This window comes from Mytilus galloprovincialis, chromosome 11 (assembly GCF_965363235.1).
Source record: "Mytilus galloprovincialis chromosome 11, xbMytGall1.hap1.1, whole genome shotgun sequence".
Classification (NCBI taxonomy): domain Eukaryota; kingdom Metazoa; phylum Mollusca; class Bivalvia; order Mytilida; family Mytilidae; genus Mytilus; species Mytilus galloprovincialis.
In genome coordinates this window covers 11381728-11394411 of record NC_134848.1, presented here as the reverse complement: position 1 = coordinate 11394411, position 12684 = coordinate 11381728, and the positions used below count along the sequence as shown (strand labels likewise).

Genomic DNA, 12684 nt, shown 5'->3' with positions numbered 1-12684 from the left:
TGTAGATGTGATTACCCAAACAGGAGCACCTGGAATTCCCGATATTTTTACGGGTTTCGCGTTGCATTGTCAAATATGTGCAAAGTCACTGCATACATGGACATTATTTTCCATTTTTCCTAAACGTCAACAAAATATAGCTTGCAAGTATGTTCGCTTCATAAGAGCGTCCTTCGCGCAAATCGATTCGGCAATCGTCATTCAACTTTTAATTGTAGATCAATGAAAATTTCGGTGGACTATTGAATTTAAAAAATCTGAAAAGAAATTTTTGCCGATTAATACGATTTTGACTACAGTATTTTTCTATGCTTATTGAGTAATCATGTTGTTCATTTCAACAGCTCGTATCTAAAATATTTAAAAAATGACTCCCAATATGTATCATTACAAGTAGAATTCAGAGGTAAAATGACAAGATAATGTCCCAAAACATCAGATTCTCTAAAATTTCAGTATTTAAAGGTTGGACATATGATTCAAAACATATCATTCTGAATCCAAAATGTCGTAGTAACAGTGTACCATATGTTACTGCGACCTTGCCCTTTGAATCATTTTACTGAACATCGATATAGACCTTTAAACCCAAATGTGAATAATTATTGGACCAAAAAGTTTCCACAATTTCTGCTGTGACCTGAACTTTTATGATATAACATTTTACGATCTAGATATATAGCAGTCTTCTTGTCCCATGGAGTATAAGCTAAAGTAAGATATGGTTCGTAAGATATTGTCTGGAAACCCGAATTTTGCACAATTTAGATTCGTTCAGTTGCTGTTTTTGGTCTTATGCTATGAGTTCAATTCCTGAAATATGCAAGAGCCTACCTCCTTCAATGATCAGTATCATGAAACCATATTGTCAAAGTATCAGCATATCAGTTGTTTCTGTCTCCTTGATATTTGACTACAATTTATGCAAATATCTAAATATTAATGACTCAACGTGTTGTCAGAAAAGAGAAATTCCCAAGACAAGATACATCAGATCTAATGCACTCAATTATTGCAAATTTTGTCAGATTACAACTTAATATTGTTACTGCAAAAGCTACGTACAGATAGAAATTAAGGTAAATGATAAATGCTATCTTCGAAGAAATATTGTTCACATCCTTCAAATCCACCCGATCGAAAGATGACACTATCTTATAATTATTGTTCTTGAAGTCGATTTGTCATGTTTAGTTAGTTATCAAAGGTACCAGGATTATAATTTTTTTTTTTTTAACGTAATAATATCTTTATTGCATATTTGCTGTAACAATTTACTAAGTTTACAGCTTGTAACTTAGTATCCCTCATGTTAGTTTACCTAATAGTTTAGGGAAGCACTATTTGGTAAGATATAACTAATTCATAATATTAGTATCTATAGTACAATTGATTTCACAGTTATATATTAAAATAAATATTGTGAATACACATACAGATCTTTGTTAAATAATTTCCTTCCCTATTTTTATACATTAACTTTTCCGGAATCTTTTCCGTTATCGATTTTATCAAATGATCCGTATTCCATTGAAATAAATTGGGCATAGTTAGTGTTGTTTCAACAAGCATGTGCGTTATCGCATTATTGATTGTGTCTAAATATTCTTATATAAACAGGATTTAACTTATTTTATAAAATTTGGTAAGTATGCAATTTTTGTTTAAGTTTCTACTGATCTATTGTATGTCGTCGTGTATATGTATTACACAAGTTAAGTCATTCATTTTACCGTGCACAATTCACAATTTGTCTACACTAGAATAAATTATTAAATAATCGTGATTACACATGTTTATCTTTTTTTTCCCTTATAATGTTTATGAATAAAACAACAATATGTACCATGTCGTTACTTATGCATGGTTGAACATTTTTACAAACATGCCAACATGCATGATTGAACTTGTGAATAAACATGACCATATATGGCTTGTAAACAATTAACAATTGTGTTTACAAATTACTATGTTTTAACTTTTTATAAAATAATGTTTCAAACATTTAAATTGATTTAATTCTGATTTTTTTTAAATCTTCAATGAATCTATTTGTTTTTAGAATTGTCTTACTATTATTTTTGTTATTAAAATTGTTCATTTCAATAATATCTGAAATTTCTTTTTGGAAAATTTTCAAAATGTTTATTTTTTTTGTTTTCTTTTCTGAGACATAATATGCTTTATATAATGAAAAGGATATTATTGTTAGTATGTAGTTAATATCAAAGTATGCTGAGTCTTCAATTTTGTACCCTATTACTAGATTTTCAAGACTTATAATGTTTTTGTCTATACCTAGGGAGTTCATTAATTTCATTGCTATTTTTAGGAAGTCTGTATTAAATAAGCAGTTGACAAAAAAGTGTTCATAGTTATCTTTTTCTTTACAATGTTTACATAAGTTGTCTTCAGTAATTTTCCACTTTTTTAATAGTTCATTGCATGGCAGAATATAGTGAATAAGTTTCCATCTAAACATTTTTAATCTGTTATCAGTGAGATATTGAAAAATGAAAACAAAGTTATTTTTGAACTTGTAACTTAAATTTTTGTCAAATAATTTTTCCCACAACAGAAAACCGTTCGGTTTTTCATGGTTTTCTTTTAGTTTGAACATTTTATAAAGTTCTCTAGTGCTCGTTAATGGAGTTATTGTTGTGTACCTAATTTTTAAGTCGTTAACAACTTTAACTTTAGTTTTGATGGATTCTTCAGTACAAAGAATTAATTTCCAATTCATTGGAATAGCCTTTTTTAACATATATATTTGGTTTATCCAATTTTGTTTATATTTAAGCTTAGATAAGATGGTTGTTTCAGAGATTTTACCCTCTTCATCAATGATATCATTTATTGTAATTATATCACTTTTTATCCAATCGTCAAAGTTTAGACATTTTCTGTTGAACCTAATATTATCATTTCCCTACAAAACTTGTTTTCTAATTTCAAAAAATCTTTTGGGATATTTTGTGTTTCCTCCTTTTTCACTAATCCAATCTTTAATTAGTTGCTTGTAAAAGTCTGGCATATTTTGTAACTTATTTTTATCAATGTCTTTAATACTTTTTAAATTCATTTTGAATACAAGAAGATTTTTCCCTAATTTGTTAAAATAAAATTTTGGAATGATTGTCCAATTATCATTTTTATCTTCACTTAATTTTAAAATCCAGCTGATATGCAGTGATTTTATGTAAACATCAATGTCTGTCATTTTAAGTCCACCTTCCAAAAAATCTTTTGAAAGTGTGGATCTTTTTATTTTGTCTTTTTTGCCTTTCCATATAAAATTATATATCAAAGTTTTAAAATTTTGCAACATTTCTTTAGGAATTATAGTGTTTGATGCAATATATGTTAGGTTTGGCAAAACAAGTGATTTGATGATGACTATCTTTCCTATAATAGTAAGATTTCTTTTACTCCAATCAGTTATTATTTTTTTACATTTTAAAAGCTGTTTTTCAAAGTTTAATTTTTGACATTCTTGTTTATTGTGACCAAAGTAAATTCCAAGACTTTTAATAGGTGTAGTACACCAATTTATATCTTCACATTTATCACGACAGTGTTTCAATTGGCCTAGCCATATCCCTTCAGTTTTTGTTTTGTTCAATTTTAAGCCTGAGAAAGTACCAAATATTTCTATTAAATTAATTGCAAGAGTAACATCTTTTTTTGATTGAAGAAATAAAGTAGTATCATCTGCTAGTTGGCAAATTTTCAGAGTATTACTTTTTCCGTCTAGTTTTATTTCTAGTCCTTTTAAATTTTTATTTTCCCTTATCTTAATTGCCATTACTTCTACTGCTAGAACAAATAGTAACGACGATAACGGACATCCTTGTCGGATTTCACGTGAAGCACTGAATCGAGTAGAAACCCACCCGTTATTAATAATGCATCCTTTAATATCCGAGTACATTGTCTGAACCCACCTAATAAAATTATTTTTAAAGCCAAATTTCTTTAAAGTCTCAAACATGAAGTCCCATTCTAACGAGTCAAATGATTTTGTAAAGTCAAGGAATAAGATTGCCCCATCTATTTTAAAAGTCTCAGAGTAATCTATTACATCTTGTATTTGTCGAATATTAAAACCAATATACCTATTTTTTACATATCCTTTCTGGTCAGTGTGTATAATTTTGGGTAGCAGGGGTTTAATCTTTGTGCTAATGCATAAGCGAGTAATTTTGCATCATAATTTAAGAGAGTTATAGGTCTATAATTATCTAGTGAAAGAGGGTAATTTTTTTTATAAATTAAGGATATTAGACCTACTTTCTGAGTGTTTGATAGCTTTCCTTTTTCATAACAATAATTAAAAGTATCGACAATAAAAGTTTTTAATTCTTCCCAAAATTTTCTGTAAAATTCAACATTTAATCCATCAAGCCCAGGAGCTTTATTTAGTTTCATTTTAAAAATTGCATCAGTACATTCATCAACAGTTATTTCCCCTTCACAAGTATTACTTTCAGAGTCATTTAATTTTTTATATTCTTTTAGAGATTCTAAATACTTTTTTGTTTCTTCTATCTCGGGATTTTTTGTAGAATACAAATTTTTATAATAATTTGCTTCTAATTCTAATATTTTGTCTTGATCTCTTGTAATTTGACCCTTATCATCATATAATTGGGTTATTGTTTTTCTACTCTGTCTAGATTTTTTCATCCCTAGAAAATATGCTGAATTTTTTTCTCCCTCTTCAACCCATTTTACCCTTGCCCTTATTCGGTTACCTTTTATTTTCTCATTATAGAGTTTTCCTATTTCATTTTCTATATTTTCTACTTTCTGTACTAAATTGCTTTTGTTTTTGTCATTGCATGATGATTTGTCTATAATTTTATTTAATTCCGTTAACATTTTTTCCAACTGGCTGATTTGGTCTTTTTTATTTTTAGCTTTTATTTTACAATAGTTGATTGTCTGGTCTCTAACTTCAATTTTGAAATTGTCCCACAGAATGTCAAGTTCAGTTTTAGTTTTTGCCTTGTTTTTATAATTTTTTATTATCTTATTAATTATTTCAATGTAGTCTTCATTTTGAAGTACACTACTGTTAAGTTTCCAGTATCCCCTTCCTTTTTGTCCTCTACTTAAATTTATTTTTAAGGAAACACAGTTGTGATCTGTGTATTGTAGTACTATTGGTCTTATATCACATGAAACACAGTTTTTGAATACCTCAGGAGCAATTAAAAAATAATCAATTCTTGTTGACTCCGATCTATCTTTTCTACTCCATGTGTATTGAATTTTGTTTGGATTTCTGTTTCTCCACACATCACTTAGTTTAAGGGACTTTATAAGTTTATTTAAGTTGTGAGCAGGTTTTTTTTTTATTTTGGTGCTTAGATTTGCTTTTTGAATCAATATGGGATAAAATTTCGTTAAAATCTCCTCCTAGAATTAATTGACCCAAACTTTTTTCTTCTATTACGGCATGTACAGTTTTAAAAAAAATATTTCTGCTTTTTGGATTATTTGGCGCATAAATGTTAGCTATTGTTATAATAGTGTCATCTATTTCAATATTAACAAGCAATAGCCTTCCTTCATTATCTTTATAGTCATCTATAATTTTAAAGTTTAGTTTTTTTTTCAGCCATATGGCAATTCCCGTTGAATTGCTGGAACCATTACTTAGTATAAGTTTGCCTTCAAATTCAGTATTTAAATGGTTTATCAAATTATCTGTAAAGTGTGTTTCTTGCATAAGAAGAATGTCACATTTTTGGGTTTTCGACCATTCAATCAATCTTTTTCTTTTATCAGGTTGTTGTAAGCCTTTACAATTTACTGTACAGATATGAAGATGTTTGTTTAATACCATAGTTGGTGAGTATTTTTAATATTTATTTGTAACATCCATTATGCTTCAGTAAACTTAGGTAAATCCCCTTTGGAGTGTTAATAATTAGGTTACATTTGAGGTGACCTTCACAGAGACTATAAATAGACATTTTTCAAGGTGTTTTATTTTTAAAGGGACTTTTATTTATTAATCGACTTGTTCTTTGTATTATAAATAGGAGTAATATATTTATAATTCTTTTACATTTGTAGCTGAATGTATTTATTGTGTAATCATTACAAGTTTTACACTTATTAACTTTATAAATAATGTTAACAAACATTATTAATTTTTTACCTGTACTTGTACTTTTTGTGTTTAAATTCAATCTACAAAAAGGATGATTTGTCCATCCTGCACATTTAATTTTACTGGTTTTACATGTGTTATTATGTAAAAAATAAGCATAGTTTATTTCTATTGAAGACATATAACTACAAGTTACATTCAAAAATGAGAAAAATGTGTTGTTTTCTTTGACCTCAAAGGTCATTATTTGGGTCATCCTTGTGACTTCACAAACAGTCATTGACATGTACATCATAACTTGAGTACACTCAGTGTCTGTTGGGCTCATATAAATATAAACACATATGTACTTCAATTTGAAATACATAATCAAAACATATTTAAAAAGAACTATTTGTATATACACATGCTTGCATATACATATACATGTATAACAAATAAAAACAATTTTGTTATAAGTACAAAGCATGAGAATCAGTTTTGTTAAAATATTTGTATTTATAGAAGTGGTATGTTGGTTTAAATTTTTCATTATAACCACATTTATTTTTACAAAGTTTAACTTTTGGGTTTTGAATATTTCTAGGATTGAATTTTTGACAAATAAAATATATTGTAAAATTGTTTGCTTGAAGATTTCTATTTTTTGCTTTATTGCCAAAATGTGTTTGATTAAACATTTCTTATCTTTATTTTTAGGATAAGAAGATGGTGACCGATTTTGACTGGTCCTCACTGAACATTGGCTTCCAAAAAGTTGAAACCTCATCAGATATGGATAAAATGTGAAAAGCTCAATATGTACAGACAGAACAAATATAATTATGAACAACTGCATTTTTAAAAAATTTTTTTTTTTTATAATATATAATAAAATAGGTTTAATACAATATTACAGTGTTCACTAGTATTGACTGCTAATTACACTTAGACAGATTAATTATTTTTTTTTCGTGGTTCTTGATCGTTTTGTACTATTATTTGTAGCACCATCATGAAGTTTTTCTGTAGGGGTAACTGGTGACTTTTCAAGTCCACTGCTAGTTGTTGCTTTCACTGGGGTATCATGATTTTGGCGTTGAGACGAAGATTGAGTAGTTGTGAATTTGGTGATTTGTTGTTGTTCGGAGTTTTTGTTTGGAATACCATTAGATTTGTTCGCTGTGTTTGCAGGTTTGTTATTTTCTCTGCGAGCAGGTATGACTTTTGGTCTAGCTGCTTTTAAATTGGGAATATCATCGAGCAGTTCACTATTGTTAGTGACAATCCCTGTTAGGATTGATTGAGATTGTTGCAGCTCTGTTTCAATGGATGTAGTTGGTATTGCTTCAACTATGTCTACTGGTGATTGTGTAGCCTCCGGATCTTCATTTTCCTCTGACTGAGGTTCTGCGTAAGCTTCACAATGATCGTTTTGATCTTCATCATGTACGCTAGAGTTTTCTTGTTCATGATCATGATTTGAGGTTAAATCGCTTGTACATTCGTTTTGTCTGTGGCCTGATTCTCCACAGCTTCTGCATTTCCAATCATTTTGGCAGTCTCTGGTTTTGTGACCAGTTTCCATACATTTATTACACTTGATATTGTCGTTCTGTTGCCCTTTGTAAAGTACTGTGGCTCTGTATTTCCCAATGGGTATAGATTTGGGAATTGCCTTAGCTAATGGGCCATCACAGATGACAATTCGATCTCCTGTCTGACAGTCGGTGATTTGATATTCGAATCTAAATCTTTCCCTGAAGTGTTTAAGAATTGTGCAGTTGTACCCCTCTAGCGCTCTCAAAATTTGTCCATCATCCGCTGAGAGCGGTACATCTTTCACACGTATTTTGACATCTGTAGAATTTTCTTCAAACCGAACGCGGGGATTTCTAGAATATATGAATATAGATTTCCCCCGAAGCTCAAGCCCGTCAGAAAGCAAACATTCTGTTTCTTTTTCTGTATCCAGGTATATCCGCCATAGACCTCTTATTCTTTGAAGACCCTTGATCGATCTTCTAGTTACTACTGCACCTATGGCTTTGTACATTTCATCAATTGTCAGATACAAACTTTTTAAATGTGGTTTTGGTATATCTCCAAATACATCAGATTTTTCAATGAATACTGGCTTAACTGAGGATATAGAATCATCAGATTGATCAAATTTAGGACCGTTTTTGAAGGCTTCGGCATAAGACGCCATATTGGTTTTTTCTTGAGTGTCAGATTTGGTCATAGTTTACTCACTAATAGTGATATTTCAAGATAAATTCTCGAAATGTTGGTGATAAACCACTAAGGGAATGTTTTTGTTCCTAATTGAATACTTTTCGTAACCAGTAAGAATGTCTAAATAAACTAAATACACAATTTCTCTGGAGCTATTTACAGACCCGTTACCGTGGTTAGGGGTCGTAACTCTGTTATTATAATTTAGTACGCCAGAGGCGCGTTTCGTCTACATACGACTCATCAGTGACGCTCATATCAAACTTTTCAAATAGCCAAACAAGTACAAAGTTGAAGAGCATTGAGGATTCAAAATTCCAGAAAGTTGTGCCAAATACGGCTAAGGTAATCTATGTCTGGGATAAATGAATCCTTATTTTTTCGAAAAATTCTAAGCTTTCTTAAAAGGAAATTTATAAAAATGACCACATTATTGATATTAAACCTTTTACTACTTACTTTGCTCATTGTGTAAGGCCTCATTGTTACCCATAGTTATATCTTTTTTTTCAGAACATACATCCAGGATGATATATAAAGGGAAACAGAGAGTACTCGTCCAAAATGATGGAAATAGCGCCGAGTCAAACGTGATTTACTATATAATCATTCTATTCAGAAGGATTTTTTTTTAAAATCAAAGACCTACACCACATCCAATCCGGCACCATTTTTCATTCTGAAAGTAATTTAAAATGATTGGAAAGCAGATTTTTTTTTATAATTCACCTAGGCCTATTAGTCGTGAACATCTTTGTTCTTAAGTATCCGATGGATAAATGTCTTCTCTCAAATTGACACACGGTGGCGAACATATTATGTTATTTGGTCTCCAGTGGGGAATGGTGTCATTTGTAATCAATTCACCTCTTTTTATATCGATATCTACATTTGCGAACATATCTGTAAGTTGGTATCTAGCGAGTAATTTCTTTACTCTGTAATTTACCTACAGTTGGAATCATATATGTCAGATAATCTCTGTTGGAAAATGGTCTCATTGCAAACATACCACATCTTTTTTTGGTTGGTATACACAGTTGCAACCGTCTAAGTCGTATATGATATGATGCACGTGGTCAATTGTCGCTTAGGAAATAATACAACATCTTATTATGATTTGACAAGTGAGAAGTGCGGGGTTGACTAACGCACACATGGTAGAGATTGTTGGTCAATGGACGGACAGTCAAGGTTTGGCCTGGCTGTGGCAGTTATCATCAGATATATAACAACAAACACATCTAGCATTTTACATGTTATGTTTTTTTAATATCCAAATATATACCTATACATATGTACATTCTATGAAAACAATTGCAGTTCATAACAATCAAAACACTTTTTGTTTGAATGCAGTAACTAAAACTTTATCTAAATCATCATCTTAAATGTATTGTTTTTTCAATAAAACGCTTTTTTTTTATATTAATCTACATGTAGAATAATTGCAGTTCATAACAATTAAAAAAACATTCTGTGTGTTTGCAGTAACGAAGCTTTATCTAAATCATCATCTTAAATGTATTGTTTTTTTATATTAATCTACATGTAAAATTTCTTTTTTTTAATGTGTTGCCTGCCAATCATGAAATAAATACAATTAATTTATAGAGAAAATATCTTTTGTTTCTACATTTAGACCTTATTTTATATTTTTATCAAAATATGACTTTAATTGACATTTTTCACCTATTAGGTGCAAATTTGAAATTTTCAAACATCTGTTAAATAACAGTGACCTTGACCATTTTTAATTTCAAAATTTGGAATTTTTATATTCAATTCGCTACAATTTAGATCTGAAAAAGTTTTTTTGTCTTTAACTTTGTCGAAAAAAAATGTGTTTTGCAAATTCGACGTTTATATTTCATAACTTTCGAAATAAATCAATAATATATACGCTTTCTACACTCAATAACAGACATTTGATATTTATCTAGAAATTGACGAGCACCTTTCTATCAAAAGACGTGCAAAACACATTTTTTTTCGACAAAGTTAAAGACTAAAAAACTTTTTTAGATCTAAATTGTAGCGAATTGAATATAAAAATTCCAAATTACCGATCTCAAACAGGGATGACGTTGTATCGCATCCTGTTACAACATGTGCGGGTGGTAGAATGTTACAGATGGCAGACCCGAGACTTTTACATAATGCGTGGACATGTATATAGCGGCGCAAATCTTGTGTGCAAGTTGTAGTGCCTGATTGAAACCATAGCTCATGCGTATGCTGCATGGAGAGGAAGTAAAAAACGTATAAGATCAGTACATCTGTATCTAGTGACTTTATTATTAACCGAGCCTTAATTCCTTTCACACTGAACCCTTTGTCTACATGAAAAGCATGTAAAATCATGCGAGTATCCGTTTCATCTCGCGTACAAAATAATTCTTCAAATCTGTATACTCCATCTGAGCAGATTTAGGGCCAGTAGAAGTGCCAGCTAGAAATCACTACCCCATGTGTCATAATAGCTGTTGATCTAACATGATGTTGATGCACAATTTGATTTATGCTTGCTTGTTCGACTCCAAGAAACGTTTACTGTCAGTAACTGCGAGTACTCTCAGATCTGTACTTAGTGTCTCATTCTGTCTGTATGTGCCTGTCCAAAGCCAGGAGCCTGTAATTTAGTGGTTGTCGTTTGTATATGTGTTTTATATTTGTTTTTCGTTGATGTTTTGTACATAAACTAGGCCCGGTCAGTTTACTTGTTTGAATTGTTTTACATTGTCATTCAGGGGCATGTTATAGCTGACTATGCTGTATGGGCTTTGCTAATTGTTGAAAGCCGTACGGTGACCTATAGTTGTTAATCTCTGTGTCATTTGGTCTCTAGTGTAGAGTTGTCTCATTGGCAATCATACCACATTTTCTTTTTCTTTTTTATTTATCGAGTCAGGAATTTGACGACCTTCTATATATGACCTGTAACACTTTTAAAGACGAACAAGAACTTAATTCAGCTTGAAAATAAAGTTGTGCTTGCTAGTGTTAGATTTATAGCAAGACTAGTGGTACAATATTTTGTAATCATCAGTACGAAGGTGATCTAGGTCAGATGCATCATGTAATATACTAAAATATACACGACCTTACCGTGCTCTCATTGCCTCGATAAAGCTTTTTTTGCTAATTCCTTGCATATTAATGAGCAATTCAGTAGAATAACTCTGATATATAACACACTTATCCCATTGTCTTTCATTCCTACTTCGTTTAGGGATTGATAGGCATAGTTTATCAGGACTGTGAATGTGTGTCATTTTCCGGGTCTGGAACGTGAATGAAGGATTTGATTTCTATTTTACAATTTTAACAAAACTATTAATTAAAAAAAAAAACAATTAAAGTTATAAAAACCAACCAAAAAAAATATTTCCTAAAACAAAACAACGATCTTCAAACTTACTGGACTAAAAAAATGGCAAATTGACCATACAACAAGCAAAAAAGAGAAATGAAGTGAGTAACAATTGTCCTAGTTAATGACCTAATAGAGTAAGCCACACAACGATTAACGGCACGAGATAAGGTGTGTTTGAATCGAGGCAAAATTTTAAATTCATTTGTGTTTTAAATTGCTATTTTCTTTGGAGCGATGAACATTATACGAAAGACATTTTGCACACATATCAACCATGTCTCATTGCTTTAATCAGAGTAAAAATCCCGTTAAAGTAACGCGTTATAAATGTTCTTTCTTTCAAAATATGGTAAATGTTAGCTTAGAAAATAGTCTTACCAAAATCTTGAATATATTTTTACTTACGTTATATGAATAATTTCATTTTTATGCTAAATGCTAAGTATCATTTGAACAATTAACACAGAGAACAATTATTCTATTGTTCGTGTTGAAGATACCCTGTATGGTGTGGTATCTTTGGGTACCCTAAGAAACCACCAAATTTTGAAAAACTTGACCATGGGAGCTTACGACGACATTAATGCTTGGAAAATATGATAGTCCAGTCAATCTAGCTAAAAAAATCGCCAAACCTCAAACTAATTGCAACAAAAGGTATCTTGGTAAAATTCGATCTATTGGTATATCCTATTGATCATATAAAAAATCGACAAAAATCGATCGGCTAATTTTCGCTGATTTTGGGGTCAAAATATGTGTTTTTGCACAAAAATCGCTGAAAACTGGAAATTTCTTATATTTTATTATACTGACAAAAATATAAGACATGAGTTAAATGTACGAGAACAGCTGTACGGATTTCTTATATAAGAGACAATAATATTAAAAAAATCTTTCAAAAATGAAAATTTTTGGGTTAAAAACTGTATTTTTGTGAAAAAATCGATAAAAACTGGAAATTAATCAT

At 30.4% G+C, this 12684-nt stretch overlaps 1 long non-coding RNA gene across 1 annotated transcript; it reads left to right on the top strand.

Moving 5' to 3' along the window:
- Positions 1-1229: 1229 nt before the first annotated feature.
- Positions 1230-7013, top strand: LOC143051644 (uncharacterized). The gene is made up of 3 exons (XR_012970869.1): positions 1230-1645; positions 5794-5856; positions 6821-7013. It is a non-coding gene; the product is annotated as an uncharacterized LOC143051644 (long non-coding RNA).
- Positions 7014-12684: the final 5671 nt, after the last annotated feature.